The sequence below is a fragment of the Aethalodelphis obliquidens genome, unplaced genomic scaffold (genome assembly GCF_003676395.1).
Source record: "Aethalodelphis obliquidens isolate GAN/ISIS:26980383/991018 unplaced genomic scaffold, ASM367639v1 scaffold5, whole genome shotgun sequence".
NCBI lineage: Eukaryota > Metazoa > Chordata > Mammalia > Artiodactyla > Delphinidae > Aethalodelphis > Aethalodelphis obliquidens.
This window is the reverse complement of record NW_020837949.1, coordinates 22,568,610-22,595,968: the sequence shown is the minus strand read 5'-3', so window position 1 is coordinate 22,595,968 and position 27,359 is coordinate 22,568,610. Positions and strand designations below refer to the sequence as shown.

General features: G+C 37.7%; 1 protein-coding gene across 14 annotated transcripts in view; it reads left to right on the top strand.

The window, feature by feature from the left end:
* The window catches only part of NRF1 (nuclear respiratory factor 1), a 135,729-nt gene that overhangs the window by 12,302 nt on the left and 96,068 nt on the right, over nt 1-27,359 (top strand). Inside the window, exons 1-2 of one of the 14 annotated variants that reach the window (XM_027101944.1) lie at nt 14,512-14,814; nt 18,830-18,918. The exons of 11 other annotated variants lie outside the window; for them this stretch is intronic. The gene's annotated coding sequence lies outside the window, so the exon portion shown is untranslated. Of the gene's footprint in view, nt 1-14,511; nt 14,815-18,450; nt 18,919-27,359 lie in introns of those variants that run through there. 2 more of the 14 variants (XM_027101943.1, XM_027101945.1) reach the window with 2 other exon arrangements.

Here is a 27,359-nt window from a genome sequence, read left to right as displayed (position 1 = left end):
CATGTTGCTTAATCTCTCTGAGCCTGAATCTCTTTAATTTTAAGACAAGGATAATAATACTTGTATCATTGATATGAGGAGATTTAAGGAAAATTCAGGTGAAGTACTTGACACATGGTAACTAACTCTACATGTTGCCTTCCATATTATCAAACTACCCTGACCCTACTGCACTTTCTCAGGGCCCCTAGATATCAAGCGTGGCCTAGAACCCAGCACAAGTGCAACTGGTCTGATAAGTACAAACTACAGTGGGTCCATTTTTTCTGTTTTTTGGGGCAGTGTATAGCCACTATGATTAATGTAGTCCAAGTTTGAATTATGTTTATTTGTAGCCACATCATAAGATTACCTCATTAAATTTAGAATTGATTAAAACCCATTTCTTTTTCATTGGTGTAATTATTAAACTTCTATTGTGTAGTTAGGTGTTTAGAACCAAGTGTACATTTTCACATTACATTGTATGTTATAAGCGTTACATTATCAAATCATAGTGCCTAGTGCATAATGGGAGCAAAATTTATGCTGAATTTAATGTTGCTGCATGGTTTAAAGGAATCTTTTTTTTTTTTTTTTTGGCTGTGCTGCATGGCTTGTGGGATCTTAGTTCCCTGACCGGGGATCGAACCCAGGCCCCTAGCAGTGGAAGCGCAGAGTCCTAACCACTGGACCGCTAGGGAATTCCCTAAAGGAATCTTTAAACTATCTACTTTGGTGTTGTTCAGAGAACATTTCTTAAAACAAACGCTGGGGTGAATATAAAAAGGAAGAGAGTTACCATTGAAGTAGCAACTATATCAATTATATTGGGCAGATGGATGGCATCACTAGATACCCTTTCAGGTAATCAATGGCTGATCACTTCCAGGTTGATGGATGGGTTGCTTTTGATACTTCCATCAGGTATATGAGATATGTGTCCATTGCTTATTTAACAAATATGCATTTAATTATTTCCATATCTGCTAGTATTTGGAATTTGCATTTGAGATAAAACACTGGAGAAATGGATGATGTAGAAATGGTGTTTTTAAAATAGTTATTTTAGAGTATTACATGCACATTGTTAAATGATCAAACAATATAAAAGGAATTCAATGAAAAGTGAGTTTCCCACAGTTTCCCACCCCCAAAACAACTACCACTATCAGTTTTCTTGTGTAATCTTCAAGGTAGGGTAAGCAAAAGTGTGTGTGTGTGTGTGTGTGTGTGTCCTTTTTAAAAAACACAAATGATTGCTTATGTGCATATGGTCCTCTAGAAAGTGTTTTTTTTGTTTGTTTTTGAATGTCATGTTTTGTATCCTGACCCTCAGCACCAGTGTAGGATTTCTAGTTTTTTTACCCTATTGTTGAGAGACAGGGAACCAAATTTCATAGCTTTCTATTACTGATTTGATTGTGTGGGATGCCTTTCGAAGAGAGTTGTATATTATATAGTTCTTTGTGAAAGAATTCTCTTTATAGGCTGTTTATACCAGGGAAATAAAACCAGTTTTAATTCAGACCACTTATTTAGAAAATGACTGAAGAAAAACTCATGAAATTGGTTTAAAACATCATCCTGGTGTTGCCTGAGGCCTTTTCATGCTTGCTAAGTGAATTACTCATTTTGATTATATTGACAGCAAGGCGAAATAAATTATTTCAAGAGCCAGGTAGGTAATATAGGTGTAGTTTAAAAAGAGCTAGAAAATTCAAGAATAGAGGACTATGGTAGCCATAACATTCTACCTTGGGTTATTATCTGTGGGGTTTTTTTTTCCCCCTCTTTTGTTAAAGTATAAGCCAATGTTTCTCTTTTTTTAATTATTATTTTATATTGGAGTATAGGGCGTGATTAACAATGCTATGCTAGTTTCAGGTGTATAGCAAAGTGATTTAGTTATACATATATCTATTCTTTTTCACATTCTTTTCCCATATAGGTTATTACAGAGTATTGAGTAGAGTTCCCTGTGCTATATGGTAGGTCCTTGTTGATTATCTATTTTATATACAGTGTGTACATGTTAATCCCCACCTCCTAATTTATCCTTCCCCCCACCTTTCCCCTTTGGTAACCATAAGTTTGTTTTCTAAGTCTGTGAGTCTGTTTATCTTTTGTAAATAAGTTCATTTGTATCATTTTTTAGATTCCACATATAAGTGATATCATATGATATTTGTCTTTCTCTAACTTACTTCACTTAGTATGATAATCTCTGGGTCCATCCATGTTACTGCAAATGGCATTATTTCATTCTTTTTTATAGCTGAGTAATGTTCCTGTATGTATATACCACATCTTCTTTATCCATTCATCTGTTGATGGACAGTCTACCTTGGGTTATTATATGTGGGGTTTTTTTTCCCTCCTTTTTGTTACAGTGTAAGCCAGTACTTTTTTTAAAAAAAAAAAAAATTTATTTATTTACTTAGGCTCTGCCGGGTCTTAGTTGTGGCACATGGACTTCTTAGTTGCAGCATGCATGCGGGATCTAGTTCCATGACCAGGGATCAAACCCAGGCCCCCTGCATTGGGAGTGCAGAGTCTTACCTACTGACCACCAGGGAAGTCCCAGGCCAGTGGTTCTTAATCTTTGGTTTCAGGACCCTTCTTAATAGTCATTGAGGACTCAAGAGCTTTTGTTAATATGGGTTATAACTTTTGATACTTACTGTATTAGGAATTAAAACTGAGAAATTTTAAAAATGTTTATTAATTTTAAAATAATATACCCACTACATGTTAAAGTTAATGAAACATTTTAATTAAAAATAACTATATTTTCCGGGCTTCCCTGGTGGCGCGGTGGTTGAGAGTCCGCCTGCCGATGCAGGGGACACGGGTTCGTGCCCCAGGCCGGGAAGATCCCACATGCCACGGAGCGGCTAGGCCCGTGAGCCATGGCCGCTGGGCCTGCGCGTCCGGAGCCTGTGCTCCGCAATGGGAGGGGCCCCAACAGTGAGAGGCCCGTGTACCGCAACAAAACAAAACAAAACAAAAAACTATACTTTCTGAAACAAAAACAATTTAGTGAGAAGAGTGATATTGTTTTACAGTTTTTGCAAATCTCTTTAGTGTCTGGCTTGTTAGAAGACAGCTGGATACTCCTATCTGCTTTTGCACTCAGTCTGCTGCAGTATGTTACAGCTTTGGTTAAAGTATAAGATCTGTTTGGAAAAGGGAAGAGTATTTTAAGAACCTTTTTAGATTACTGTGGATGATATTCTTTGATATTACATGAAAACTCAGCAGTGTTAATTTCTTAAAGGTGAATTGCAATGTGGAATCTGAAACCATATCTGTGCTTTGTTATGTTAAAATCTATTGGTTTATCATGCACTTTGAATGGATCTTTTAATCCATGCATAATTTTGTAACATCATACATTGATCATTTGGAAAATATTAGTTTACTGAGTTATGCAGATCTTCTAAATGTTGACACAAAAATCACATTCATTAACACTACCACTGATCTCATCAGAAAAGACTTTTTTTTTTTTAGAAAAGACTTTTAAGAATGGAAGGCTATCAAGCTCACTGTGGCAGATACAAGTTTTCCAAAATTCTAATTATCACTTGAAGTACCCAGTTTTTTTTTTTTTTTTGGCGGTACGCGGGCCTCTCACCGCTGCGGCCTCTCCCGTTGCGGAGCACAGGCTCCGGACGCTCAGGCCCAGCGGCCATGGCTCACGGGCCCAGCCGCTCCGCGGCATGTGGGATCCTCCCGGACCGGGACACGAACCCGCGTCCCCCGCATCGGCAGGCAGACTCCCAACCACTGCGCCACCAGGGAAGCCCTGAAGTACCCAGTTTTATCATTGACAACAAATGCTCTCAGTTGTTTTCCTTGAAGTGATAGGCTCACTTTGTTAATTTTTGAGAAAATAACTATCAGTTACCCAGGTCTGAATAGCCATACAGTTTGTCAGCTACTCTTTCAAGTAAAAATGGTATTCCTTGGGGGAAAATGTGGGTAATTCAGTTTGCGACTCAAAGCATGGTTTATGTGCTTTTTGAAATAGCCATCACACTTCCGAATGCAGAAGTGCTGTATGTATACTTTCCATTTGATTACACAGAATAGTAAAAAGACATGAATTCAAGGGTGAAGATTTAATAAAATTAATAATTTTTACTCTTTCATCAGCACATTCTTAAATTATGAAATTGACTCTTTCCTTTTACTGTGAATACATGAAGGTGAAGAATATAATGATGACTAGTACAGTTTGGTGCCATTGCCTTTAATTAATTGTGCTAAGATGCCAGTAGTTTTACCCTACCATTGCTTTTGCATTCTAAGTGCAAATATAAGTACAGTGAAAAAAGGCAAAGAATGTCTTAGTTATTATGAAAATAGTTTTGATCTCACTGATCCCTTGAAGAAATCACAGGGATTCCCAGGGTTATAAGGTTCACTTTGAGAACTGCTGCTGTAAGCTATTTGAGGGTTAGACTAATCACCCCACATATCCTCCTTCAGTTTCTGATCCAGGATTTTTCACAGAAAAGGTGCTCAATATATATTTGTTTTATGAATGTGATTTGATGACATTTAAACAGGACAAAACTTGGTGAGTAAAATTATGTAGCAGCCTACATCCATCCAAGCAATCTTGATCAGGCAGCTTTCCCACAGACATTGGTGAGAATAAGTTGAGCTAATGGAATGTGGATGATAATATACTTGGTAAATGCAAATGATGAAATAACTACAAATAAGGTGATGTTGAAATTAGAACTAACTGATTTCAGGAATGCACAGGAAAAGGATACACATGTACAAGTTCCTACACAGCCAGCGATTTCAGCCTTGTTAGGTTTCTGTTAATGAGTCCTCTACTTTTTGGGTCCTTTAATTTGTAGCGGTCTAAGAGAGGATCCTCAAGTAAGATGGATCTTATCTGAAAAGCAAACATCTCATTTAAATTTCAGTAGGTCGTGGGTTGTGCTTAATCTAGTAAAGTCTTTTCAAAAAGAGTTACTGACAGTGAATGTTAAAAACAAATCACTTTTTTTGAAGAATAGTGACTAAAAGTCCTGGGTCTATATAAACTGCAGACCCAGGTAGTCATTTTCCTCTTTAAGGAAACCTGTCCTGTTAATACCCTACTATGTATTTTTGGGGCAAGAAATTGGGTGATAAGATGGTGTGATATACCCTCTTTTAGTGTGTAAGCCTCAGTTCATCTAGCTACATTTTGATAATCTCAAATTTTGTTAAATAATACTCCTCCTCTTGTTTTCAAGTGATTTGTTTGTTACAGTCTATTTCTAGTTTAGGGCTAGGATGTAGGAATGGGTAGTAAATTGGGGGTGGAAATGGGAAGGAACAGTATTAGTTCTAAACCATCCCAGGCCTTCCACTACTCCCACCCCCAATCCCAACTTTTAAAAAACTTTTTACTCCTATTTCAAGTAAAGATTGTAAGAGATAAGTTAAGGCATTTCTAACAATCAAAACCACACAGTTTTTTTGTTTCATGTTAAAAGTTACTGAGTCTACTTTAAGAAGTTCCTTCAAACATCTTGTGAATTTACCTTTTGTCCCTGAAGGTCATTACTTCAATTTACAATGGATACTCCCAAAAAGTTGGGTAGGGTAGGCATTACCTAAACTTTGGTCATCATCATACCTATGTAACAGCATGAGAGGATTCAGCTAGTACAGGGGTGTGTTACTATGTGAGAGCCACTTGTGCTTCTTGTCATAGGTGCCATGTCCTGGTTAGAAACCATTTAAAATCAAACTGGAAAATACCAGTCACCTTTTAAGGATGTCATAAAAATAAGGTTATTTTTATGACATCCTTAAAAGACTAAATACTGTTTTAAAACTGACCAAAGTAAAATGTCTGCTTTCAAACAGAGTTGTAAGTGGAAATGTAAAATAAGGTCAAATTAAAAATAATTTATCTATTACATTTCCTGAACAGATTTAATTTTGAACTCTGTGTGCAAGGCACAGATTGGAATGGTTGCTGCAGATATTTTATGGAATATAGATTTCAGATTGTTATTTGCTTGTAAATATACACATGAAAACCCACTTTCAGGACTCCTACTTTAAATTTTTCAAAGAATTTTATCCTTTATGGAAGATATATTTGTATCTATTATTCCTCTAGTACCATATCCTAGTTAAGTAGTTTGAGGAGATTAGGGTTAAGTACTACTACTTTGGTATGACTTCTATAGCTGCTACCTTTAAAAGTTTGTTAAATACTTCAGGCATAAATAAGGATATAGAACAATATAATGAATACCATGTATCTTCTACCCAACTTAAAAAAAATCACAGATAATAATGCCTCCTGGGCATTCCTTCCTCATCCTTTCCCTTCCCAGCTGTAACCATTATTCTGAATTTGATGTTTACCTTTCCCCTGTATCAAAAAACAAAAACAGAAAAACTATACCTTTATGTGTTGTATCCATAGGAAAGATATCATATTGTTTCGTATGTTTTTAAAGTTATATGAGATTAATCTTTATTTTTTTTGTTGTTTTGTTTTTTTGTTTTTTGCGGTACGCGGGCCTCTCACTGTTGTGGCCTCTCCCACTGTGGAGCACAGGCTCGGGACGCGCAGGCCCAGCGGCCATGGCTCACGGGCCCAGCCGCTCCGCAGCATGTGGGATCCTCCCGGACCGGGGCACAAACCCGTGTCCCCTGCATCGACAGGCGGACTCTCAACCACTGCGCCACCAAGGAAGCCCGAGATTAATCTTTATTGAGGCATGTAGTTATAGTTTACTCATTTTACATGCTATATAATATTTGATTTAATGGAGTGTGAAAGTAATATATGATCTTTGTAGAGAAGTTTGAAAATAAAAGAAAATATGAAGATGAAAAAGTTTGTAGCTCTGCCATCCAGAGATACCACAGTTAATTTTTTTTCCTTTGATTCCCCCCCTCCCACTTAAGTTTATGTATTTTCTGGGTACCTTTTAATATGAATGGGACACAGTTTTATGGATTACATAAAATTGCAAAACAGCCACGTAAGGGCTGTAATCGTATTTTAGTTGAAAAAGAAAAGAAAATGAGCTTTCCATATTAGGTATTCCACGTGTACCAGGTATTCCACATATACCTAGTAAATTTACTATCTATATCGAATACTGATGGCATATTTCTTAGTATGGAAACACTGTGTAAGTGATATCTGGGAAGAGTTAGGTAGTATTGTTTAACATGTTTTTAAACTTATCTGAGAGATTTTTCTAGTAAACAAAATTATCAGATTTTGATGCTTATCTCTTTAAACATTAAGTACTTTTTTGGTTTTAACTTTTTGATTAAAAATGAAAAAGATGAAATATTTAGGTATGCATTTAATATATGTACAAGATCTATATGAGGAAAACTACAAAGCTCAGATGAAAGAAATCAAAGAAGAACTAAAATAGATATTCCATATTCATGGATAGGAAGACTCAATTGTATTAAGATGTCAGTTCTTCCCAACTTAATCTGAAGATTCAGTGCAGTCCCAATTAAGATCCCAGCAAGTTATTTTATGGTTATCAACAAACTGATTCTAAAGTTTATATGGAGAGGCAAAAGACCCAGAATAGCTAATACAGTATTAAAGAAAAACAAAGTTGGAGGACTGACACTCCTTGACTTCAAGACTCACCATAAAGCTACAGTAATCAAGGCAGTGTGGTATTGGTAAAAGAATAGACAAACAGATCAATGAAACAGAATAGAGAGCCCAGAAATAGATCCCCATAAATACAGTCAACTGATCTTTGACAAAGGAGCAAAGGCAATACAATGGAGCAAAGATAGTGTCTTCAACAAATGGTGCTGGAACCAACTGGATATCTACCGGCCAAAAAATCAATGTAGACACAGACTTCATACCCTTTATAAAAATTAACTCAAAATAGATCACAGACCTAAGTGTAAGACATAAAACTATAAAACTCTTAGAAGATAACATAGGAGAAAACTTAGATGACCTTGAGTATGGTGATGACTTTTTAGATACAATACCAAAGCCATGATCCATGAAAGAAAGAATTCATAACTGGTACCTCCATACAATGGGGTATTATTTAGCACTAAAAAGAAGTTAGCTATCAAGCCATGAAAAGACGTGGAGGAATCTTAAATGCATATTACTAAATGAAAGAAGCCAACCAGAAAAGGCTGCATAGTGTATGATTCCAGCTTTATGAAGTTCTGGGAAACGCAAAACTGTGGAGATAGTGAAAGGATCAGTGGTTGCCAGGGTTTGGGAGAAGGGAGAGAGGGAGCACGGGGTTTTGGGGGCAGTAAAACCATTCTGTATGATACTCAAATGGAGGGTACGTCATAATACACCTGTCAAAACCCATAGACTGTATAACATAAAGAGTGGACTCTAATGTAAACTATGGCCTTTAGTTAATATTGGTTCATCAACTGCAACAAATTTACCACTCTAAAAGCAGGATGTTAATAGGAGAGGGAGAAGTGGTGAAGGGGTTATATGGGAACTCACTGTACTTTCTGCTTCAGCTTTCTATAAACCTAAAACTGCTCTAAAAATAAAATATATTAATGGGAAAAATACATATGTCAAACACCAATGTTCCATGGTAGAGGTGGGGTACAGGGATTTTCAGGTGTAGTCAGGAACTCCTCCAAACTAAATCATCATAACCTGTAGTTAGATAATGCTGAATAGCTTTATAGTTATATAATGTTATGGTATATATATTTTACAATTTACATATAAATGTAAATATATAATTTATATATAATATACATAATGTATAGTTAATAATAGTTATATACTGTTGAATACATTTGAATGTATAGGATGCATGGTGGTGGGGAAAGACTGAAGAAATCGGGGGTGGGTCACCTTCATCTAATGAAGAGACTGTTGCTGGTGGAGCTTTCCTAACACTGTCCCTGGTGAGAGAAATGCCTATGACTTTTCCTTCTTCACTTTAAATAATAATTTGATGGAGCTAATGTTTGCCAGCAGTAGCCTGTGATGGCATTTGTCTCAAATTTTGTGTCATGCTGTTCCTGTTCCCTTCCTCCCAGTGGAATGGTATGCTAATAAAGGTCTAACTAAAAGTGCACAGGAGTTCAGAGGCACTTAGGTCAAAAGAAATTCAGAACTGTTCAGTAATCAGTGCTTTCCACCATGACATTTATTTGCCAAGAAAAGATAAAATTATAATCAGTACCTAGTATTTTGGTGTAAACGGCACACAAATAGTCATTGTAGGCTTCTTTTTCATTTTTTTAAGACTTCATTTTCCAAGAGCAGTTTTAGATTTACAACAAATTGAGAGTGAGGTACAGAGATTTCCTATATACAAAGGATAAACCTACGTTAACGCATCATAATCACCCAAAGCCTGTAGTTTATTTTAGGGTTTACTCTTGGTGTTGTATATTTCTGTTGATTTGGACAAATGTATTAATATAATGACATATCCATCATTATATCATGAAGAGTATTGGCACTGCCCTAAAAGTCCTCTGTGCTCTGCCTATTCATTTCCCCCATCTCCACCCCCAGTCCTGGCAATCACTGCTTTTTCTTGTCTCCATAGTTTTGCCCTTTCCAGAATTTCATATAGTTGGAATCAGAATATGTAGCCTTTTCATTTTCATATTGGCTTCTTTCACTTAGTAATATGCATTTAAGGTTCCTCCCTGTCTTTTCATGGCTTGATAGCTCATTTCCTTTTAGTGCTGAATAATATTCCATTGTATGGATATACCACATTTTGTTTATCCATTCACCTATTGAAGGACATCTTGATTGCTTCCAAGTTTTGGCAGTTATGAATAAAGCTGGTATAAACATTCGTGTGCAGGTTTTTGCATGTACATAAGTTTTCAGCTTATTTGGCTAAATACCAAGGAGTGTGTTGGATCATATAGTAAAAGTATGTTTGGTTTTGTAAGAAACTGCCAAACTGTCTTCCAAAGTGACTGACATATGTATTTTTACATTGCTTATGCTTTTTCAAAAGCACATTTGTCAGGTATGTAAAGGAATGAATGCCTGTCCTATGATAGGATGATGCCCTTACAAGCAATTGAGGTCTTAGGACTGGTTGTCCCTTCATAAATAATACCAGCTGTTTGCACTTTGTTCTTGTCTGCTTTTTCTTTTATTTATTTGTTTTATTTGTTCTCCCTTATTGTTCTTACTCTTTATTCTTCCTTACTGCTTCTCCTTGCTTTGGCCTGGGGAATGAGAGAGCTATGCTTGTTAGAATAGTGTAGTGATTTATTTTTATTTATTTATTTATTTTAACATCTTTATTGGAGTATAATTGTTTTACATTGTTGTGTTAGTTGCTGCTGTATAACAAAGTGAATCAGCTATATGTATAGATATATCCCCATATCCCCTCCCTCTTGCGCCTCCCTCCCTCCCTATCCCACTCCTCTAGGTGGTCACAAAGCACAGAGCTGATCTCCCTGTGCGGCTGCCTCCCACTAGCTATCTATTTTACATTTGGTAGTTAGTGTACTGATATAAAAGGCAAATAAGACAAAACTAAAACCCTTTCCCATAACCATGTTATGGATGGTTACGATTGCAGCATTTAGTAAAGTTGTTGCATGATTAGCTTCACTGTACAGATCTTCCAAGATGGGATTAGAGGAGCAGTACATTAATAAAACCTTCTTTGCTTTATAATTTAAAAATAAGGAAACTGATTTAAAATGGTTTAAGTCTATGCTAGCAGAAGAGTTTTGTTTTTTTCCCTACATTTCTCTAGGAAGACCTTTCAGTTTCTGCTGTTACAGTTCTCAAAGAGGACAAAACCTTTAGTTAAAGCTTGTTTTATAGTATCTGTGTAATTCTGTTTGTGTGTACATTTGTACATACCCCAAACTGCAGCAAAATTATGTGTCAATAGATTATACTCTCTCAGTAGATGAAGGTCAAGAACTGTATCAAATCTTCTTTGGGGTATGTATCCAGTTCACCTGACAGTCTTCCTAATACACATTTGTGGACCCCGTGGTTCAAAAACTCCTGGTGCAGAATCTTAGAGTTGTATTGTTTTGTTTTGTTTTTTGCTCCCTTACTTTCTGCATGCTGGCTTGTTAGTATATGTGTAAAGCCCACCTCTCCCATGCCCCCAGGTGGTTGTCTTTGCTTTGCATGAAGATACCTATTGATGGGAGAGCTCACTGCTTCCTGGCAACCTGCTGTTTTCACACCCCTGTTAGAAGAATGATCTATATTGGCCACAATTCTGCCCTGTCTACCCTAACTTCTTGGCTATTTGTTCTTATTGGGGCCACATGATATTTATAATTCCTCATAATAATTCTTTAATATTTAATAAGAGGTCATTTTCCTAAAGCCCTTTCTTTTCTAGGTTTAGACATATATATTTTTCTAACTATTCTTTATAATACTGGCTTTTTCACAGTCCCAGTGAAATATAATCTATGGCTTTAAAAAGTACAATGACAACAGGAAATGTCTAGTTCTTAAGTTGGGTCTTGAGGTAATATAAATGCTCCCAAAATGACAATTTAAAAACATAATCCCAAAAAGAATATAATTCCTGACCTAGAGACAGTGGTGAATATTGAGTAGTAAGGGAAGGGAGGGTAAAGAGCAGGTAGAGTATCCTTTCACACCCATATTAAAATTACTATTCATTTTCTTCTAATCAACAGATAAGAATAAAAAACATTTTACTCAAAAAAAAAAGTGTAGTGCCAAGCAGTAAATACAAGTGTGATCAGGTTGATGCTTTCATTATCCATATTTTACGTATGATGCTTGGCATGGTGCTTATTTCCATACTATTTCCATATTATTTCCAGCACCCCTTGAGTTTTTGTTTGTTTTGTTTTTTCTTGTGATGACACAGTCTTCACCATCCTATGTTCTTCTGCAATGGGTTTTTTTAAGCCAAAGTTCAGAATATTATGTTTATGTTTATTAAAATTTATCCTGTGATATTTTGCTCATTATTTTAGCTGCTTGAGTTTTTTGGAATTTGATTTTACCCTCCGAGGACAGACTTCATTATCCCTTGAATCTCTAGTTATCCACCTATTTGATTAACATATCTTTTCTGTCTCTTTGCAGTTTCCAAAACAATGTCTCTCCATTATTGCTTTTTTTTCCACTTCTTTTTCTCAGTGGCAGATGCCAGCTTGTGTTACTTTGATGGATATGTATAGCTAAACAGGAACCTCAGATAATAGAAAAACATGTACAGTTGCAGAGCCACTAGGGAGCTGTAGTGTGCTTTCATGTTGAACATATAAAGAAGCTTTATATCTATTTTTCTTCTTTTTCTTTTTTTGGACATTTATTAATTTTGATTATTCATTCTTTTGGTATTTTGGAGCCAGTTCTTTTGTGTTTTCAGCTTTCTCTAAACTTTTCTGTATGTATTTGAAAAGTTTGCAGGCCCCAAGGACTGTGTCTATAATGCCTAGTATATAAAATAACCCTGGAGCCTGTCTGTTAGGCAGATATCTTAATAGGAGGCTAATTCTTGGGTCTCAGTTTCCCAACTGCACGATGGAAGACTTGCATTAATTAGGGAGTTTCCACTTGTGCTCTGTGGAGTCCTGAGTCTCAGAGGGTATTGCAGGAGGTGAGAGGGATGAACGCCTATAGCTGTCAGCATTCCCCAGCTCCTTCAATAAGAAGTGTTCCACTTTTATCTTATATTTTGAGGTTCTACGTAGGATTCTTTTTAAAGAAAAAGTACCCAGAGGACATTGGGCAGCTTTGATGGTCTTTATATGAGTCTCTCTGATTCCATGAGCTTAGAGGTCACCCTCAGATTTTTCATTTGGTGAAGGGGTAGAGGGGCTTATTATACTATTTGTCTTTTCTTTCCCAGATCTGGGATTAACCACCCCTCCAGTCCCCTCATTATAAAAGTAACTACATGCTTATTGTTTTAAAGGGAGAAAAAAAATCTGTAAAACAAGAAGTCTTCATAATTCCATTATGCACAGAAGAAAAGCATTCTTAACAGTTTCAGTATACCTTTCTAGATTCTTTTGTTTTTCCATAGCCATATCTGTAATTTATTTGTTTGTTTGTTTGTTTATTTTAATGAGACCACACTTATTCTAGCATATTTTATAACCTGGGGTGTTTTGTTTTGTTGGGTTTCTCCCCAGTTTACAGCTGTATATTGTGGACATTTTCTGTGTCAGTACACATCAGTCTACTTCATCCTTTAATACTTATGTAATATTTCTCTGACTAATGATTTGTAACTATACTCAGTCAGTGTGAATATTCCTTGTTGCACAATACATGGAATCTATTCTAAAGTATGAACCTACTTTTATTTACATATTACTACTGGCATATGCATTTTTTTCGATAGTTTACTCTTTATTCACTCTTTTTGGGGGTTATGATATTTGTTGATTTTTCCAGTTACTTCTCTTTCCTCTGGTTTGATTACACATCAAGACCTCAGAAGTATTATTCCAGTCAAGCTACAGATGCAGATAACCCTTTTCAATAGCTCTAATTTAATGTCCCCTTTTAATAGTTACAAGACTATTCTTAAGAACAGAATCTTGGCAGACAGAATTATACTTTTATTCCAGTATATTACTACTGATGAGAAAGGTAGTTGACTTGTTTTGACCCAAGTGAGCTTAGTTCTAAGCGCCAGGAAGGTGGATGACAAGCAGCTTTTGGTGGTTTGACAGCCAGCTAGCTGCAGGACGTCTGTTGTGGTCAGGACTAAGTGGCTGCTGATAAATATTTGTGGTAAATTACATTTGATGGTCCCTTTTCCCCTTCTGATTTTTAGAATTTTATCAACAATCACACTGAGAAATTGGTAGTGAGGAAAATGTTTTTTATTCTTATAGGATGATTATTATTTTTTCTTTATGTAGTGCTCTGTAATTTTTCAAATAACTTATTCTAAATGGATGCAACATTTCCATAGTCATGGAAAAATTTTGGTGATTTTTTTTTTTTTTTGAACAGGAAATATAGTGTAAATGTTATTTAAGCAGCTTATATTTCATTAGAAACTTAGGATAGCATTTCTTCCTCCCCCTTTTAAGTTTAGGGAAATCTTGTACAGGTTAAACAAATTCAAAAATGGAAATGTTATTCCCAGTTTTAAGGAATTTTAATTTTATATTCAACCACTTTGTAAATTTTATTCTTGAAACACATGTGCTTTTTTACTTTTCTCTAACTTCCTTTCCTTGTCAGGATTCTAAGATAATTTTTCCTTCTTACTACTATGCCTGAAACTTTGATTATTTGCTATTCTAATTTTAATTTTGGAAGTAATTCAAGATATACTTTGTTTTAATTTACTCACAAAGTAAATATAGGGATTTTAATTTTTGAATAGGTACTGTTCAAATTTAGATGTCTGACACTTTCTGAAGTGTTTATGGTAGGGACCATTATTATACTATTTAGAAAGGTTTATTTATTGTTGTTGTTTACGTTACAAAATCTCTGAGTACTCTTTGTCTTAAAATGTATTTCATATGTTATTGTCCAGCTTAGAAAGTTCTAATTTCTCACTCATTCAATAAACAAATTTGAGTGATTATTGTGAGCCTTGAACAGTTCTAGGTGGTGGGATAAAGCATTGAATAAAACAGAAAAATCTTTGCCCCCATGAGCTTACTTACTATCTAAAAAGGTAAATAAATATTACATCGGGGGGTAATGAGTGCCATGGGGAAGGTGATGTCTGCTTGAGATTGTCTCCATATCTTTCAGAAGATTAATCCTCAAAAATACCAAGGCTGCAAATGGAAACCTGGGCTGGATATATAACGGACTTCACATTGACTATCCATCATTGAGTGGTGTGTAATTTGAACAGATTCCTGTATTTACTGTCTGTTCCCTTTCATACTACTTTCATTTTCACAATTGTGTTAATTCTTAGTGTGGTTCTATTTATTGTTGCTTAAAAATGATACCTTCCATTGTGCTTTACAGTTAAAAAACAATTTCATGTTTCATTTTTTTAAGTGGCTATAGCATAATAGTTTTGGTTGAACCATGTGAAATTGATGATATTTGACTGTTTTGGACCTGTTTCACATTGATCATTCTAATACTGTGCTGTACCTACCTTTAAAAACAAAATATGGGGCTTCCCTGGTGGCGCAGTGGTTGAGAGTCTGCCTGCCAATGCAGGGGACACGGGTTTGAGCCCTGGTCTGGGAAGATCCCACATGCTGCGGAGCAACTAAGCCCGTGAGCCACAACTACTGAGCCTGTGCGTCTGGAGCCTGTGCTCCGCAACGGGAGAGGCTGCGACAGTGAGAGGCCCGCGCATCGCGATGAAGAGTGGCCCCCGCTCTCCGCCACTGGAGAAAGCCCTTGCACAGAAACGAAGACCCAACACAGCCAAAAATAAATATAAATAAATAAATAAATTTTAAAAAAACACAAAAAAACAAAATATGAACATGTTTTATAAACTGTAAATCACTATTATGCACACTGACAAGACTTAAATTTTGTTTCTGTCACTCATTTCCTGTTTGCTTTAGAGCAATTACTTAACCTCATTGTGCCTCACTTCATCATGACAGTGAAGATAATAATACCTCTTAGAGTTGTGAGGATTACATTATACATTATAATGTGATTATATATGTAAAGGTACTTAGAAAAGCACCTAGCACATAGTAAAGGCTCAATAAGTGTTAGCTATTATTACTATCACTAACCCATGGGGCAGGCATCATCCTTGTCATTTTTGCAGATGATCAATCAGAAGCTCATAGAGATTTTATGATTTTCCAAGATTATGCAACTAGAAATCAAAACCACGCATTTCTCACTCCAAGTTCTGGCCTCTTTCTCCTTGCACTACAGCTATCAGGGAAAGAAAGAAAAGGAAAATGAAGAAAGAAAGAGTATTCATATAGTAATTTATAGAGCACATCCTTGAATCTCTCCAACATAGTTACTTTAACTTAGTTATCTTGTTTTCATAGACTGTTTTGACATCCGTAAAGAAAAATGTTCGACAGAATTCTGAGATATGATAGATAATTGTGACCTAGTGTTACATTGTTACCTTAGAAAGGGTAATAGTGGCACTTCTATAGCTGATTTGTCCAGAAGTGAATGAACCTAAATAATAAATGTTTACCTCAATATTTCTAAGAATATAAGTGCAATTCTTAATTATATTCTTCCAAAAAGGAGCAAAAACAAATGTTAAAAAGCATTTAAAAGCATCTAAAAGCAGTTTTAAAAATAGAAAAGCCTCCAATTCACAATATCCTACTCACATTTCCACGTGGAGATATACATATATATATATATATATATATATATATAAAAAATAGGCATCTCAGTTGTTCCTCTGACATTCATTCCCATCCCAGTAAATGCCTATTAAGTTCTTCCAGTTGCTCAAACCAAAAACCTTGGAGTCATTTTTAGACTTCTCTCTTTCACTCTACCATGCATCCCAATTGTCAGGAAATCCTGGCAGCTGTACCTTTAAAACATGCAGAATCTAACTATTTCTTATCACCTCTGATGCTGCTACCCTGGTCCAAGCCATGTTCATCTTTTTTTTAATTTACTTTTGGCTGCATTGGGTCTTCGTTGCTGCGCACAGTCTTTCTCTAGTTGCGGCGAGCAGGGGCTGCTCTTCATTGCGGTGCGTGGGCTTCTCATTGCGATGGCTTCTCTTGTTGTGGAGCGCAGGCTCTAGGAGTGCGGGCTTCAGTAGTTGTGGCTCACGGGCTGAGTTGCTCCGTGGCATGTGTGATCTTCCTGGACCAGGGATCGAACCCGTGTCCCCTGCATTGGCATGTGGATTCTTAACCACTGCGCCACCAGGGAAGTCCCGAAGCCATGTTCATCTTAAAGTAGCCTTATAATTGGTCTTCCCGTTCCCACCCTTTCCTCCCTTCAGTCTACTCTCATATAGCAGCCCAGGTGACCCTTTAAAAATGTAAATAAGAAAATCAGTTTACATCTTAACCCCTGCTCAAAACCTTCCAAGGGTTTCCCATCTCATTCAGAATAAAATCCAAAGGTCTTAAGTAGCCCTCAAGGTCCCACAGGCCTGATCCTGGCTAAACTGTCTGACCTCATCTGCTTCTTCTCCCCTAGCTTAGGGTGCTTCAGGCACACGGGCCATTTTGCTGTTCCTTGATCACACCGAGCATGCTCCTGTCTCAGCATCTTTGCATTTGCTGTTCTTGCTGCCTTGGATACTCTTCCGCCCAAGTATTTCATGCTGTCTCCCTCACTCCTACAGATGTGAACTGAGAGATCTTGTCAGAAAGGCATTTCTTGGCCAGCACCCTCTCTTGTCCGTACCTCTCCTCTCCCTAAAATATTATGTATATATTTGATTAGTTTATCTCCCTCTGGTAGGATGTAAAATCCAAGAAGGGGAGGACTTTTTTTTTATTCATTGCTGTCTCCTGTGTCTACATCAATGCTTGACACACAGTAGGTGATTTTTAAGTATGTATTGAATGAATGAATGAATTGAATTTCTTGGCAAGTCGTTATCTCAATTCTTCTTCCACCAGATTTGATATTGTTGACTTCTCTCTTCATTTGCCTACCATGACACTTACTATCTCCTGATTCTCATTTCTCCTTCCAACTTCTCATTTGTGTTCACACGTTGTTGTTTTTTTCCTTCCTCTATATGCTCCTTTGAATATCCCTAAGTTTCCTTGCTTCTTTTATCGTCCCATTTTACATATTATTCCTGGTCAATTTTATTCATGCTCTGTGCTTTCATTACCATCTCCTTGTTGATGGAGATCAACTTACACCTGCATCACAGGCTCCTGCATCACAGCTCCAGATCTGGGTATCTCATTGGACAGTTCATATAAATAGTTACGCACTGTCGTCCTCTGCAAATCTGCTCTTTTACTATTCCTTGTCTTGTTTAATGAGCCACTCTTTAACCCAGGCCAGAACATTGGCATCATCCTGGACTTACCTTTCCTTCACTGTTCACATCCAGTTGTTCACTAAATCCTTTCCATTTTTCACCCCCTAAATATTTCACCACACTGTCTTAGTTCAGGCCCCCATTAGTGCTCCCTCATGGACCGCTGAATTAGTTACCTGACTGGTTTGGTAACTAGTCAGTCTAGGCTCAGTCCTTCCCAAGCGATTCTTCACACAGCTGGGAGGAATGTTTGCTCCTTATCACCTTTAGCAGTGCTTCATCCTATAACCTAGTACCCTAAGGGTGGTCAGGGGTTATAGCAGTGGGCTTTTGTGACCTGTGGTTATTTGTAGACTGAGTAGATAATACTGTCTCTCAAAAGTATTGCTTACATTTGAGTTTTAAATAAATTAAGTAATTTATAGTGTACTCTTTTCATTATCTGGTTTTCTGAATAAATACAATTATCATGTAGTAGAGGTTCCCCTCCCTCCCTTCCCGCCTTCCTTCCCTTCCCCCCTCCCTTCCTTTCCTTCCTTCCTTCCTTCCTTCCGTTGTTATAAACGGATCTTCATAATATTAAGTACCACTGAGCTATAAGATGAAGTACAGATTACTTTGCACAGCACATAGGCCCCCACCATCTGGTTTCCCCCTAGCTGAACCTCTGGTGTACTCCATGTTTGGTCATGTTCCATATGCCACACTGTTTCCTCTGCTCCGAATACTTCCACCCCACCCTCCTTCCCAGCTCCCAGCGGCACCTCTCAAATAGCTACTCCCGTAAAATCTTTCCTGATCAGAATAAAATCCAAACTCCTTTCCAAGGCCTACAAAGGCTTTATGTGATTTTTTCCAATCTTGTCTCCCTCCACCGTTTCCCTTTTTACCAGGCTCTTCCTGTGACTGCCTTCTTCTCACCCATTCAGGTCGCAAATCAGATGTGCCTCATCAGAGACCACCCCTCTCCCCAGGCATTTTCTTATCATATTGCCTTATTTTATCCTCTGCATAGCACGTCAATTCCAGAAATTCTTGTTTATTCCTTTATGTCTTTATTGTCATGGCTCCCTCCTCCAGAATGTAAGTTCTTTGAGGTGGGACTCTGCCTTCTTGCTTACCACTGTGTCTCTTGTCTAGAACCTGGTCCTCAGTAATTTAAAAAAAAATTTTTTTTTTGGAATATAGTTGATTTGCAATGTTGTGTTAGTTTCAGGTGTCCAGCAAAGTGAAGCAGTTATACTTGTATCCCCTTTTTTTTAGATTCTTTTCCCATATAGGCCATTACAGAGTTTGTTTTTGTTTTTGTTTTGTTTTGTTTTGTTTTGTTTTTTGCAGTACGTTGGCCTCTCACTGTTGTGGCCTCTCCCGTTGCAGAGCACAGGCTCCGGACGCGCAGGCTCAGCGGCCATGGCTCACGGGCCTAGCCGCTCCGCGGCATGTGGGATCTTCCCGGTCCGGGGCACGAACCCGTGTCCGCTGCATCGGCAGGCAGACTCTCAACGACTGTGCCACCAGGGAAGCCCCCATTACAGAGTATTGAGTAGAGTTCCCTGTGCTATACAGTTAGGTCCTTATTAGTTATCTGTTTTATATATAGTAGTGTGTATATGTTGATCCCAATCTCCCAATTTATCCCTCCCCGACCCTTACCCCCTGGTAACCATAAGTTTGTTTTCTACATCTGTAACTCTATTTCTTTTTTGTAGGTAAGTTCATCTGTACCCTTTTTTTAAATTCCACATATAAGCAATATCATATGATATTTGTCTTTGTCTGACTTACTTCACTCAGTATGACAATCTCTAGGTCCATCCATGTTGCTGCAAATGGCATTATTTCGTTCTTTTTTTTTATGGCTAATATTCCATTGTATATGTGTACCACATCTTCTTTATCCATTCCTCTGTTGATGAACATTTAGGTTGCTTCCATGTGTATTGTAAATAGTGCTGCAGTGAACATCGGGGTGCATGTATCTTTTCGAATTATGGTTTCCTCCTGATATATGCCCAGGAGTGGGATTGCTGGATTATATGGTAGCTCTATTTTTAGTTTTTTAAGGAACCTCCATACTGTTCTCCAATTTACATTCCCACCAACCACTGTAGGAGGGTTTCCTTTTCTCCACACCCTCTCCAGCATTTATTGTTTGTAGATTTTTTTTTATGGCCATTATGATTGGTGTAAGGTAATACCTTACTGTAATTTTGATTTGCATTTCTCTAACAGTTAGTGATATTGAGCATCTTTTCCTGTGCTTTTTAGCCATCTGTATGCCTTCTTAAATATTTGTTGATTGATTGGATTATCATCCCTTTCCTTTGAGCCCCATTCTCCCTGTAATTTTCTTCCTTAGCATTTATACATTGCATTGTAGAGTCTTTGTTGCTATTATCTTGTTGATAAGAGCATGTTCTTCTCCCTCTAGCCAGTCAGTTGTTGCCAATCTGAAATGATAATAACAATTAGCATTTATTGGGGGTGGCGGGGCACTCTGCTGAGTCCTTTACTTAATTACTTCATTTCATTTAATCCTCACACTAACACTTTGAGGAAGGTATTAATACATTATCACCAGTTTATAAATAGGGTGACTGAGGCACATAGAGAGGTTGAGTATCACCGTACTAACAAATGACAGAACTGACTCTCCAGCCCAAGCTTTTAACACAGTACTGCTTACTGGTGTCCCCAGATCTTCCTGATTTTTCAAGAGAAGTCAGAAGTCTGGAACTTTTACTCTTATTTCCCTATTTTAAAATGTTGGCAATTCATTCATATTGAAAAACCAAACAAAAAACACTGCAGACCAGTCAAAACAGGTATGAAGGGCTGCTTTGGTTTATATGGTTTTTCTCTGACTAGACCTGGAGCTGCTTATGGTCCAACCCTTAAGATCCTGGTACTCAAATGCTGGATGGATACAGCAATCATTTTCTCTTCTGCATCACTTTCTTGCTCCACAATAAAATACAGTAAAATAATGCCTTATGTTTCCTTAGCATGTTGCAGTTACAAGGTGCTTTCATATACATTGTTTGACTTTTTTAAAAGCCTCAATTGATGTTGCCACCATCAAACTGTATGTATGTGTCCCTTAGCCCTCAGTTTCACAGTGGATCAGAAGTAAAGTGCAGGAAGTAAACCAGGAAGTGATAAGTGTTAGGCTCACTGCTCAGCCTGCTTTTCAATATTAATCTGTATTGCTGTTGCCCCGCTGATCCCATTATGCACAGCTCCATGTGTGTGAAAGCATGCTTTTAAACATTCAGTGTTATTTATTTTAAATTAGTGAGACATATGCTGTCCATAAATTGTGCACAATTTATGGAAAAAACAGTCAATACTGGGGTTTGGGTTTTTATTTATTTATTTTTAAAATAAATTTATTTATTTTTGGCTGTGTTGGGTCTTTGTTGCTGTGCACGAGCTTTCTCTAGTTGTGGCGAGCGGGGACTAGTCTTTGTTGTGGTAAGTGGGCTTCTCATTGCAGTGGCTTCTCTTGTTGCGGAGCACGGGGTCTAGGCGCCTGGGCTTCAGTAGTTGTGGCACGTGGGCTTCAGTAGTTGTGGCTCTCGGGCTCTAGAGTGCAGACTCAGTAGTTGTGGCGCACGGGCTTAGTTGCTCCACAGCATGTGGGATCTTCCCGGACCAGGGCCCAAACCCGTGTCCCCTGCATCGGCAGGCGACTTCTCAACCGATACGCCACCAGGGAAGCCGGGGTTTTGGTTTTTAGATCTTGACTCTTCTGCATATACTTATTTTCTATTTTTTCTAAATTTATGTAAATAATAATCTATACAAATAATAATTTATATAAATGGACTTTCATACCATTTAAAATTCATTTTAAAATAATTTTTATAAAATGGTATAATGATTACAAACATTAAAATGTGAGCGCAGTTCTCCATTTATTAAAAAAAAAAGTCAGTCCCTTGTCCTCCTTTTTTTTAAAAAAAAAAAGTTTTGTTCCCTTTCCATCTGTTGGAAGTGGGAGTGTGTAATTAGCTAGATAAACACATGTAATATGGGTGAAGAAAAACATGAAATAATTTGACTGCCTTGGTGCTCACAGAAGATAGTAGCTTCAAAAGACATTGTTTTTTGGCAACTTCACGAGCTGCATTTATTCCTGTGGCTGGGAAGCATGCTGTCAGGCCTCTCAGTCTGTAGGAACCATTCCTCAAAGCAGCTGTATCCTCTAAGGCAGTGATGGTGAGGGTTGAAGAGTGAAGGGAACGGAAGGCATGTTAGAGGGACTGGGATGGGTTACTGCAGGTGCAGTTTGAAAAATCACTGCAGTTCAGTATGCATGCTATTTTATAATACAAATTCACTGGCCCCTCAGTTAAAACCTTGGGTTGAAGATATACACATGATAGTGTGGGATAGAAGTCAACGTGCCCAAGCCAGAAGTTAATGTGCCCAAGCCAGTAATGGCTAGAGACCCACAAAGGGTGGGTCTCTGATGGAGCTGTTGGAGCACTTGATTAGAAGGCAGGGAATGTGGGTTCGAGTTTTGGTTTTGCCGCCAACTAGAGCTGTGACTTTGGGTAACTCACTTAATCTTTCTGGGTCTCAAATTAATCTGTAAAATGAGAAAATCAGACTAGGTAGTCTCCAAGGTCTTAGGCATTTTAAGTTTGCCTCTGGTTAAAGGAAAACTCTGTGAGCAGCTGCGTCTGACTGGCTATCAAGGTAAGAAGATATATATGTAGTTAGGGGATCCAAAGTGAATAATTACAGGTTGTTCAGCCAATTTTATCAGGGTATTCTTTGTGCTTCCTAACAAATTAAATAGCAGAGGAGAGTTGATGATGAAAAAAACAATGTCTCCTGCCTTTTCTCTTTCCTTTCCATCCCTAGCCCTACAGTCCAGAGACCACCTTTAAAAACCATTTCACTGGGCTTCCCTGGTGGCGCAGTGGTTGAGAGTCCACCTGCCGATGGACGGGTTTGTGCCCCAGTCTGGGAGGATCCCACATGCTGCGGAGCAACTAGGCCCATGAGCCATGGCTGCTGAGCCTGCGCGTCTGGAGCCTGTGCTCTGCAAAGGGAGAGGCCACAACAGTGAGAGGCCCGCGTACTGCAAAAAAAAAAAAAAGAAAAAAGCCATTTCACTATTTCTGTTTTTAGCTTCTCTTGGAATTACTTCCATAAGGCTTAATAGTATGTGTAAACTTCTGTTTCTTGATTGATCAACTTTACACAATATCTGTGGACTTTTTTGATATGAAAAATAAGAATTTAAGTCACTTTTTCTACTCCCTCCTTTCTCCATCTCACATTATTTGATATTTATATTCTTTTTGAAAGTTTTTAAATAATTATCTTTATAATTATAAATGATAAACTTTTATTTTTTGATCCACCAACTTTAAACTTTCTCAACTTGCCATTTTGTAGAATGGCATTATAAGTGCTCCTGCACTACCCTCTTTCTATATTCCAGCTTCTGGGAGCCATACTCTACTTTTACATCATTAAGGTTAATATTTTTATCTTGTCTTGCATCCCCCAAGTATTATGTGCTCACCTTTATGTTTAGATTACTGTTTTTACCACATTACCTTTCTGTGCCTGCTATAATAGCATGTCCAGAATCATAACTATACGATTACTCAAAGTTTGTTTTTTTTTTTAAATTTATTTCATTAACTTATTTATTTTTGGCTGCGTTGGGTCTTCGTTACTGCGCAGGGCTTTCTCTAGTTGCGAGCGGGGGCTACTCTTTGTTGTGGTACACGGGCTTCTCATTGTGGTGGCTTCTCTTGTTGTGGAGCACGGGCTCTAGGCGCACGGGCTCCAGAGCGCAGTCTCAGTAGTTGTGGCACACGGGCTTAGTGGCTCCTTGGCATGTGGGATCTTCCCGCACCGGGGCTCAAACCCGTGTCCCCTGCAGTGGCAGGCGGATTCTTAACCACTGTGCCACCAGGGAAGACCTACTGAAAGTTTTATGTCTCTTAAAAGCTAAGGAAATAATTGGGTATGTACTTAAAGACTTAACTTAGTAAACCATTCATTTACTCATTTATTCAACACATATTTATTGAATATCAAACTTGTCATCACAGTGGTATTTATAATAGTGAAATATTGGAAACAACCTAAATGATTTAACTTTAGGGAATTAGTAAAATACCTACTGTACATTTTTATAGGGAATGCTCTGTAAACATTAAAAAATGATGTAAAATGTTAACATGAAAATTTCTGTTCTATATTAAATTTTAAAATATTTCTACAACAGTATATACACAACAGTCTCACTTTTGTTTTAAAAAAAAGCATCTAAGAAACTCAGGGGGAAAATGCTAGAAGCATGTATACCAAATTGTTAATTTGGTAATGTAGCTATCTCAGGTGGTGGTGATTTCTGTTTCTTTTTAGGTTTTTTCGACTTGTATTTTCTCATTTACCCAAAAAGAATATGTGTCACTTTTATGATAATACATTTTTTAAACTAAAGATAAAAAATTAGAATTGCCAGTCATAGTTTTTCTTGGAATACTGATGTTAAACTAATCTAGGAGTACCTGATAAGAATTCAGTAAATATTTGTGGAATGAATGAGAGAATGATTGAATTGCAGAGATTCCTAGATCCATAGTATTGACACTTATACATTCATAATATTATCCAGAAACAAGTCCTAGTTCAGTTATCTCAAAAGAAAAATCATGTATTGAAGAATCTAAGAAACAGCTTTAACTGAATGTTGGTTGTGTAAAGGCAAATCCAGCAGCATTGAGGCCCACTACAGAAGCAGCCAGGCAACAATGCTACATTTCACAGTAAGCAGGATCTGAATAAAAGTGTCCTTTGTGCTCATGAGATTGAGGGGTGAGTCTTGGGGCAATTTATGTTATTTCTCCTTAATGGAAATTGAGGGAGCCTCTAATCCTGCTATCACATGACAGCTCCTTATTTTTTGGTAATTTGGGGAGCAGCTGTGGAGAAATGATTTTTCTGCAAAGAGAGCCAGCTGCATTCTTACCCATTTGCAAATGCCTAGGCATTACTAAACTTCCTATCCACCATGTTTCTGATCCAGGGATAGCTTCTGCAACTCACCTGCTTTTTGTTTATATTTGTAGCTGTTAATAAGCATCTGAATATTTGAGAATGCATTTTCTAATCATTTTTATCATTGTCATCAACATTCATTAGGTACCTTCTCACTCAGGGCACTGTGACAGACACAGGGTTATAAGCTGTAATGTGGAGACCACTTTTCTCTTTGGCAGGTGGGTCAGCATCAGTGTTCTTAGAATCACTTTATTTTTAGAAGGTTAAATTACAGTGTAAAGAAAGATTCTGGTGTAAAGGCAGCAGAGAGCTGTTCCTTTGGTCCCCAGACTCCTCCTGAGTCTGGGTGTTCATTCATGTCCTCTTGCTGTGCCATGTGCTTTCACAAGCTGTTGCCTCAGCCTGCAGTCTCCTTTCATTGTGGTACCTGACGAACTCCTGGCTAAAGACTCTGTCCTCCTTTCCTTTTTTTTTTTTTTTAGATTTATTTATTTTTGGCTGCATTGGGTCTTCATTGCTGCGTGCAGGCTTTCTCTAGTTGCAGTGAGCGGGGGCTACTCTTCGTTTTTTGTGTGCGGGCTTCTCATTGAGGTGGCTTCTCTTGTTGCAGAGCACGGGCTCTAGGCACGCGGGCTTCAGTAGTTGTGGCTCGCGGGGTCTAGAGCGCAGGCTCAGTAGTTGTGGTGCACAGGTTTAGTTGCTCCGCGGCATGTGGGATCTTCCCGGACCAGGGCTCGAACCCATGTCCCCTGCGCCGGCAGGCAAGTTCGCAACTACTGTGCCACCAGGGAAGCCCCTGTCCTCCTTTTCATGGTACCTACTCGATGTCCTTGTAGTCCTCTCTTCCCAGTGCTCCTTTAGCCCTTGGTGATATTATCACTCGAATATGATTTTTTTATTTTTTAAGGAAAAGGCTTTTTTATTTTATTTTTTAAAATTTATTGGCCATGCCGCATGGCATGTGGGATCTTAGTTCCCCGACCAGGGATTGAACCCTCGCCCCCAGCATTGGAAGCGCAGAGTCTTAACCACTGGACTGCCAGGGAAGTCCTGGAAAAGGCTTTTTTAAAGGCAAAAGCCTTCTAAGTTAACTTTATCAATTTGTACTTATTTTTTTTTTTAAGCTCTTTTAACCCAGGGTCTTTAAGAAATACAGTCAGGGAATTGGGTAGGCAGGGTTTCTATAATGAGTAAAAGAAAGCTTTACTTTTGATTGTGAACACCTGCAGGGTGAGGGAGAGACACGGACAGTCTTTTCTCCTATCTTTGCAGTGTTGAATTTTCACCAAGGGATGGATTTGCTTGAAATATTGTATGAACCTACTGTATTAGAAATTTCTTTAACAATTAGAAGCAAGTAATTTCAAAACTTACAACTAGAATGTAGAAGAACTGCACTGTTCATTGTGATAGTCACAGCCACATGTGGCTATTTATATTAAAATTATTTAAAACTAAGTAAAATTTAAAAATGTAGTTCCTTAGTCGCAGTTGTCACATTTCATGTCAGTAGCCACATTGGTTGGTGGCTGCTGTTTGGCACAGTGCAAATTTAGAACATTTCCATCATCACAGAAATTTCTATTGAACAGTGCTGATCTAGAGCCTATAGAAGAGTTGATGTATTTTGAAGTATTTGGTGAAGTAGATTCACCTATTTTCTGTGGAAGGATGTTTATTCCAGTTGAAGAATTTTAAGCAGCTTGAAATTCCCTGTGCTTTCTTTACATTTTTCTTTGGTTGTGGCACCCTCTAGTGTTTCAGCTTTGGTATAGCTATATCATCATGAAATAACCTATTTGTGATTTGAGTCCAAGAACGTTGAAATATTTTGGAAAATTTTGTGTGTATATGCATTTTTCTAGGGAGGAGTTCTGTAGCTTTCACACATCCTCAAAAGGGTCTGTACTTCAGAAAATAACTATGTTCTGATACAGGTCCTTGTATGGTCAAAACTCCTAGTTTGTGATTTATAAGCATTTTTTCTCCCAATGTATAAATTTTTTTCTCCCAATTTATAAGCATTTTTTCTCCCATGTAACTTTCCCTTTGACATTTCTATGCTTTATCTGTCTTTATGTGGAATAGTACTACTACTAGTAATAGGTTACACTTATCTAGCACTTATTATATACATGTCCTGTTTTAATCCCTTTTATGTGGTGAAACGAAAGCATAGGAGTCAAGTGGGACTTGTCTAAGGTGGTAGTGAGTGGCAGAGCAAGGATTCGAATCCAGTACTATGGCTCCAGAGTTTGCACTCTTAACCACCCTGCTATGGAAGTGAGGATAAGCCTTTAAGCAGGAATGAGGTGGGTTGGAGAGGACACTTTGTATACTCTTGGCATGCTCTTGTACTAGATTCTTTGGGCCTAGTTGTATAATAAGAAAACAAAACTCTAAATCTCTGCAAGCCACACTGGA